The sequence below is a fragment of the Microcaecilia unicolor genome, chromosome 1 (assembly GCF_901765095.1).
Source record: "Microcaecilia unicolor chromosome 1, aMicUni1.1, whole genome shotgun sequence".
NCBI classification, from domain to species: domain Eukaryota; kingdom Metazoa; phylum Chordata; class Amphibia; order Gymnophiona; family Siphonopidae; genus Microcaecilia; species Microcaecilia unicolor.
The window spans coordinates 713,838,158-713,846,087 of NC_044031.1; positions in this window are offsets into that span (position 1 = coordinate 713,838,158).

The window sequence follows — 7,930 nt, forward strand, 5'->3', positions numbered from 1 at the left end:
ACAAGATAGCCATTTTAACATTCCACACTCTCTGACTTGGGTTCTCTATCTTGCCTGCCTTACGATCCCTTATTCCCCTCCTTGCCTTCTGCGTCGGTCTAGCAGCCCGGTACCTGCTCCCGAGCCTCGACAGATTCTGCCACCGGCTTCTATACCGACCCCGCAGCCTTGTCCGATGGTGGCTCTTGACGAGCGCATCAGGGCCCTGCTTCCATAACTTCTGGGTTACTGCGCCAGTCTGCTTCGGTGTCGGGGGTTCTTGCGCCTTCCGTACCATCTGCTTCAGCGGTATCTGGCCCCTTCGCCTGTGGTGAGGTCCCTGACCTCGGTGCTGTGTGTGGCATCGGTGTCAGCTGCTCCCAGGTTGACTCCCCTTTGACGTCGGTGGAGGAAGCTTCACCGGAGTCCAGGCAGGCGTTGACTTCTCGGCACCGCCATCGAGATCATTGTTCCTCGGCGTTCAGGCAGGCTCAGTTTCGGATTGCTCTGAGAGATGTATTGTCCGATACTGAAGATGAGCGTTCGTAGGAGGAAGAGGAGGATCCCAGGTACTTTTCATCTGATGAGTCCTATGGGATTCCTTCTGAACCTTCCCCTCCACTAGAAAGGAGACTGTCTCCACCGGAGAGTCTATCCTTTACCTCCTTTGTTCGGGAAATGGCTGCGGTTATTCCCTTCCCTATGGAGGTTGAGGATGAGCCCAGGGCTGAGATGCTCAAGGTCCTGGATTATCCTTCTCCACCTAGAGAGGCTGCAATGGCTCCTTTGCATAATGTACTGAAGGAAGTCCTTATGCGAAACTGGTCGTTCCCTCTGTCTAACCCCGTGATCCCAAAAAGTACTGAATCCCAATATCAGATCCACAGGGAACCTGGATTGATGAAGTCTCAGCTACCTTATAATTCCATGGTGGTGGTGGACTCCGCTCTCAAAAGAGCCAAGAGTACTAGGGACTATGCCTCGGCGCCCCCAGGCAGAGAATCTAGAACCTTGGACTCTTTTGGGAGGAAGGCGTATCAGGCTGCTATGCTCGCTGCCAAAATCCAGACTTACCAGCTCTTCACGAGCATCCACTTGCGGAACTCGGTGAGGCAACTGTCTAGTTCGGTTGATGCGCTCCCTCTGGAGCAGGCTGAGCCTTTTCGCCAGGTGGTCAGGCAGCAGCAGGCGTGTCGAACATTCCTGGCCAGGGGTACGTTCGACACTTTTGATATAGCATCCAGGATTGCTGCCTGTTTGGTAGGGATACCCCACATGTGGGAACAAGCAGCCTGCTTGTCCTCGGAGAAGGCGAAGATACATACCTGTAGCAGGTATTCTCCGAGGACAGCAGGCCGATTGTTCTCACACACCCGCCCACCTCCCCTTTGGAGTTGTTACTAGTTTGTTGTATGCTTTTTAACTAAAGGGCATGCTCACGAGACGGGTGGGAAGTCGTGCGTGCATGTGCGGTGCACGTGATTCACGTGCCAGAAGATTCTGGGCAAAACTTTTTATTTTTGCTTCAAAAATTTGCTCCGTTTCCTGGGCAGACCTACTTGCAGGAACGCCAACACTGAAGAAATTGGAGCAGTGAAGGGAGAAAGAGAGCCTGCCTCACACCACGATGCAAAGGTACGCCAAACCCTGGCGTAAGCAGTAGAAGTAGAGCGCTTCCTCACTCTCAGAATAGTGGCGATGACCTTGTCTGAGAAGCCCTTCTTCCTCAGACGCTGCCGCTCAATAGCCAGGCCGTAAGACCAAAGGGGGAGGGATCCTCCATCACCACGGGACCCTGGTGCAACAGGCCCCGCACCGCTGGCAGCCGCAGAGGGCCGTCCACCGAGAGCCTGATCAAGTCCGCATACCAGGGACGTCTGGGCCAGTCCGGACCCACCAGGATTATCTGACCCGGATGCTTTGCCACCCGGTCTAGCACCCTGCCCAACATGGGCCAGGGCGGGAACACATAGAGAAGCTCCTGTGTCGGCCACCGTTGGAGAAGAGCATCTACTCCCAGAGAGCGAGGGTCCCGTCCTCTGCTGAAAAAGCACGGCACTTGGCAATTGGCCGATGACGCCATCAGATCTAAGCTCGGCTGGCCCCAGCGCTTCGTGATGTCCAAGAACGCCTGAGCCGATAGCTGCCACTCTCCGGGATCCAAGGTATGGCGACTGAGAAAGTCCACCTTGACATTCATGACTCCCGCAATGTGGGCCGCCGACAGCTGTTCCAGGTTCGCTTCCGCCCACTGGCATAGTTTCATGGCCTCCTTGGCTAGAGGGGCACTCTTGGTACCTCTCTGGCGATTGACATAGGTCACAGCCATGGCATTGTCCGACAGGACCCGTACTGGCTTCACCGCCAGTACCGGGAGAAACTCCAAAAGCGCCAACCGAATGGCTCTGAGTTCCAGGAGGTTGATAGACCACTTTGCCTCTGCAGGAGACCAGAGCCCCTGCGCTGTCCTTCCCAAGCAGTGGGCTCCCCAGCCCGTCAAAGAGGCGTCCGTCGTGACGACAACCCATTCTGGGGTCAAAAGAGGCATTCCTGCGGACAGCTTGTCTGTCCTCAGCCACCAGCTCAGCGCCTTGCGCACCGCTGGATCCAAGGGAAGGCGCACAGCGTAATCCTCCGACACTGGAGTCCATCGCTGCAGCAGAGAGAGCTGTAGAGGTCTCATATGGGCCCTGGCCCAGGGCACTACTTCCATCGTGGCAGTCATAGAGCCCAACAGCTGCACATAGTCCCAAGCCCGAAGAGGAGAGGCTACTAGGAACTGGTCCACCTGAGCCTGAAGCTTGACAATCCGATTGTCTGGCAGGAACACTCTGCCCACTTGGGTGTCGAAACGAACTCCCAGATACTCCAGGGACTGAGTCGGGCATAGCTGGCTTTTCTCCCAGTTGATGATCTACCCCAGGGAGCTCAAAAGAGCAATCACCCGGTCTACAGCTCTGCTGCACTCTGCATAAGAGAGGGCTCGGATCAACCAGTCGTCCAGATAAGGATGGACTTGTACTCCTTCCTTTCGTAGGAAGGCCGCGATGACCACCATTACTTTGGAGAAGGTCCGCGGAGCAGTAGCCAACCCGAACGGGAGGGCTCTGAACTGGAAGTGTCGGCCCAGGACTGCAAAACGCAGAAAGCGTTGATGAGGAGGCCAGATGGGAATATGCAAGTAAGCTTCCTTGATGTCCAAGGATGCCAGGAACTCCCCTGCTTTCACTGCCGCTATAACAGAGCGGAGAGTCTCCATTCGGAAGTGTCGAACTTTCAAGGCCCGATTGACCCCTTTGAGGTCGAGGATAGGCCGCACAGAACCTCCTTTCTTTGGTACCACAAAGTAAATGGAGTAACGTCCCTTGCCAAGCTGATCTTCTGGCACCGGAACGACCGCACCCAGGGGGATCAGATTGTCCAAAGTCTGCTGCACTGCCACAGCTTTGACCGGAGACTTGCAGGGAGAGTGCACAAACCCGTCTCTTAAGGGTCGGCAGAACTCTAGCTTGTAGCCATCTCTGATGACTTCCAGCACCCAAGCGTCTGAAGTTACCCTGGTCCACTCGCCCAGAAACGAGGATAGGCGTCCTCCAATCTGCTCTGGGCCATGGACCAGGGCCCCGTCATTGGGTACGAGACCCTGGGGGAGGACCGGAGGACGCACCTCCGGGACGGCGGTCTCTGTGAAAGGAATGCTGCTTGGGGGAGAAGTTCCTCTTGAAGGAAGAGGGGGCAGAGAAGCCCGACTTGCCCGGGCGATACCGACGGGCTTCCTGAAACCATCCTTTGGAGGAACCGGGGCGGGCACCACTGGCCCGAGCCCTGACCTCCGGTAACCTCTTGCCCTTGGACGTGCCGAGATCGGTCACAATCTTGTCCAGCTCGACCCCAAAGAGCAACTTGCCTTTAAAAGGCAACTTAGCCAGGCGAGATTTAGAGGCGTGGTCAGCAGACCAATGCTTCAGCCAAAGCCAGTGCCGAGCAGAGACTGTCTGAGCCATACCTTTAGCCGAGGCTCTCAAGACATCATACAGCAAGTCTGCCAAGTAGGCCAAGCCCGATTCCAGGGCCAGCCAATCAGCCCTCAAGGAAGGATCCGAGGGGGAAGCCCGCTGCACAATCGTCAGGCACGCCCTGGCCACATAGGAGCCGCAAACTGAGGCCTGCAAACTTAAAGCAGCCGCCTCGAAGGACGACTTTAAAGCCGCCTCCAATCTTCTGTCTTGGGCGTCCTTTAGGGCCGTGCCACCTTCCACCGGCAACGCCGTTTTCTTAGTCACCGCAGTGATTAAGGAATCCATGGTAGGCCAAAGAAAGGCAGAGGATAGAGGCGGGACATAGCACTAGCCACTTTAAGGCTCGCTTTTGGGAAATCCCATTGAGCCGAAATCAAGGTGTGCACGGCTTCATGCACGTGGAAGGTTCTAGGCGGGCGCTTCGTCCCCAGCATAATGGCAGAGCCAGCAGAGGCTGAGGGAGAGACGTCCTCCGGAGAGGAAATCTTCAAAATGCTCATGGCCTGCACTAACAGGTTGGGCAAATCCTCTGAGCGAAAGATCCGCGCTGCAGAGGGGTCATCCGCTCCATCCGAGCGGCAATCCGTCTCCTCCAAGGAATCCCCAAAGGACTGTTGGGAGAACTCAGATACACTGCCCTCATCTACATCAGAGGAGACAGAGTCCTCTAGGGCTTGGAAATCCACCCGAGGGCGTTTGCTTCCGGAGGCCTCAACCCCTTTATCAGACAGGGGAGCAGGGGCAGCGTTTTGCATAAGGAAAGCCTGATGCAGCAGCAAAATGAACTCAGAGGAGAAACCCCCCAGACTGTGCACTTCTGCAGCCTGGGCCACGGCCCTAGACGCACTCTCAACCGGCGCTTGCAAGAGCGGGGGAGAAACATGCTGCGCATCCAAAATGGCGTCCGGCGCGAAACTCCGAGAAGGAGCCGCATGGGAGGAACGGTGCTTAACTTTGGCCGCTTTCTTGCCGTCGCCCGAATCAAGGGCGATCATAGCATTAACGTCTCCCACCTCAAGGGCGGCCCAAGAAGAAGCCGTCTGAACAGAGTGGCCGGCCAAAATGGAGGGAGCGAACAGTGGGGGATGGGCGCTTATGGCGGGAAAAACCCCCACACCGGAGGAAGAACCGGGACACTGACTGGACTCCAAACTGACGCCCAAAAAGGGCGATTCAGGCTTTGAAACCCCGGCATCCCCGCTAGACGCGCACACGCGGTCCGGGGAGCGATTCTTTGCGCCCTCGCCCTCCGACGCTATACGCCACGTGCAGACCGATCGGGGAATCCCCTGCCCGCTAAAAAAGGTAAAAATTACCAGCTCCGAGCTGTAACGAACTGGTGTCCCAAAGAGCAGCTGCAATAAACGCTGATATAAACGTTGAAATAAACGCCCTTAAAGGACGTCCAAAAATTTTTTTTTTAACGGAGCCAGCGGGAGGGGGGAGAAAAGGAGGGACCTGGCACCACCAGGTTTGCACTTGCTCAAGAAGAGCCCTCAACCCCAGGTACTCAACAAAACATAAGAATTAGGCCTGGAGACCTAGCCAGAGCTGCTGCTGTGTGTGACCACCACTTGCTGAGATAGAGAACATACTGAGGAGTTTCCGGCAGCACATGACCACATATAGGGAGGCAAAAGGATTGCTCTCTATCTCCACCTGCTGGTAGATGGACACAACCCACCAGTCTATGGATTGATCAGCATGATGATATGGAATCAAAGCTCTTCTCTGTGCTGCTTACTTACTATTAGAGGCCAGTCCCAGTTAAGATAGAGAAAACAGCCTGACCAAAAACACAAATTAACCTACAGTCTAGAAAAACATCTATAAGGTCATTTTTGGGTGCTCTATAGGATTATTCTTAGGCAGAGCAAGAGAAAAGGTTGCTATGGTGCAGCAATAATATCAGACTGCTTCACATCTAAGGTTTAAGGTATATTTGATTATACCACCCATGTGTGACTTATCTGAGTGATTTATGAAGTATACATGTTACTTAACATTAAAAAAAAACCCGCACAGTTTAAAATATACAAATCGAAAACCTCTCTTTATGCTGTTACATGCATAAGGAAAAATACCCATTCCATCATCTCAGACAAGACCGGGTTATTTTTTCGTCTTAAAGTTTTGCACTACTGTTTATTTACTTTAATTCAAATGTTGGTTTTAGAGAAGGCAGAGGGTGTAAAACTACTGATAGCATTTATTAAGATCCCAATCCTTTTTACCTCCCCAGCTCCGCTGTTATTAGGTTGTTTCTAGGGTACATATTTTCATGCTTTTCACCAAATTACATAAATTGAAGCCTCTCTTCTCTTACACTCTGCCCATCATCCTAGATCCGTAATCCACATCAAATTCTTGGGTCTCACACCTTGGAAATGATACCCTGCTCTTTTTATTTAAAGCCCCTCCCCACCCCTTTGTGTTTTGTCTCTTGTTTCTTGTATGCCTTTTTTTAGACTGTAAGCTTCAACAAGCAGGACTGTATTATGTGTCAGAAAGCACTAAAACATAAATAAATGATAAGAAACTTACATTCTGTCAGAACAGGTAGAATATTTACTCACAGGATTACTGGGAATGTGTATGTATGTGGTGGGGAAAGGGGGAGTCACTCCCCTCCCTCAGTTTTCCTCTTCTAGGACCACTTTGCAAAGTACAAGTTGTGTCATTCACATCAGAGAACAAGCAGAAGAGGCTCAGTGCTTGCAGTGAGAAAATACATTTTCCATTACAGCTACTGCCCTGCTTCATAGCTTTTTTTTTTTTAATCACCTTGTCTGTAGCTAAAGCAAGGTCAGGAAAAAAAGATGTAGTAGAGAGAGGGAACAATTTTTCTCTTGCTGTAATATGGAGATGTTAGTGTCTACACTGCAGTGCCACTGATACTAAACTGCCAAGTTGCCCAGGTCCAAGAGGGAGATTTTGGGCCAGTCCTGGATTCCTGACAACTATATCTTCATGCATTTTGGGATCTGCACAATAAAGGTGACCCGGTTGATATTGTGTATCTGGATTTTCAGAAGGTGTTTGACAAAGTACCTCATGAAAGACTCCAGAGGAAATTGGAGAGTCATGGGATAGGAGGTAGTGTTCTATTGTGGAGTAAAACCTGGTTAAAAGATAGAAAACAGAGAGTAGGGTTAAATGGTCAGTATTCTCAATGGAGAAGGGTAGTTAGTGGGGTTCCCCAGGGGTCTGTGCTCGGACTGCTGCTTTTTAACATATTTAAAAATGACCTAGAGATGGGAGTAGCTAGTGAGGTAATTAAATTTGCTGATGACACAAAGTTATTCAAAGTTGTTAAATCGCAGGAGGATTGTGAAAAATTACAAGAGGACCTTACGAGACTGGGCGTCTAAATGGCAGATGACGTTTAATGTGAGCAAGTGCAAAGTGATACATGTGGGAATGAGGAACCCGAATTATAGCTATGTCAGGCAAGGTTCCACGTTAGGAGTCACGAACCAAGAAAGGGATCTAGGTGTCGTCGTTGATGACACATTGAAGCCTTCTGCTCAGTGTGCTGTCGCGACTAAGAAAGCAAATAGAATGTTAGATATTATTAGGGAAGGAATGGAAAATAAAAATGAGGATGTTATAATGCCTTTGTATCACTCCATGGTGCGACTGCACCTCGAATATTGTGTTCAATTCTGGTCACCACATCTCAAAAAATATATAGTGGAATTAAAAAAGGTGCAGAGAAGGGCGACGAAAATGATAACGGGGATGGGACGACTTCCCTATGAGGAAAGGCTAAAGCGGCTAGGGCTCTTCAGCTTGGAGAAAAGGCAGCTGAGGGGAGATATGATAGAGGTCTATAAAATAATGAGTGGAGTTGAACAGGTAGATGTGAAGCGTCTGTTTACGCTTTCCAAAAATACTAGGACTAGGGGACATGCGATGAAGCTACAATGTAG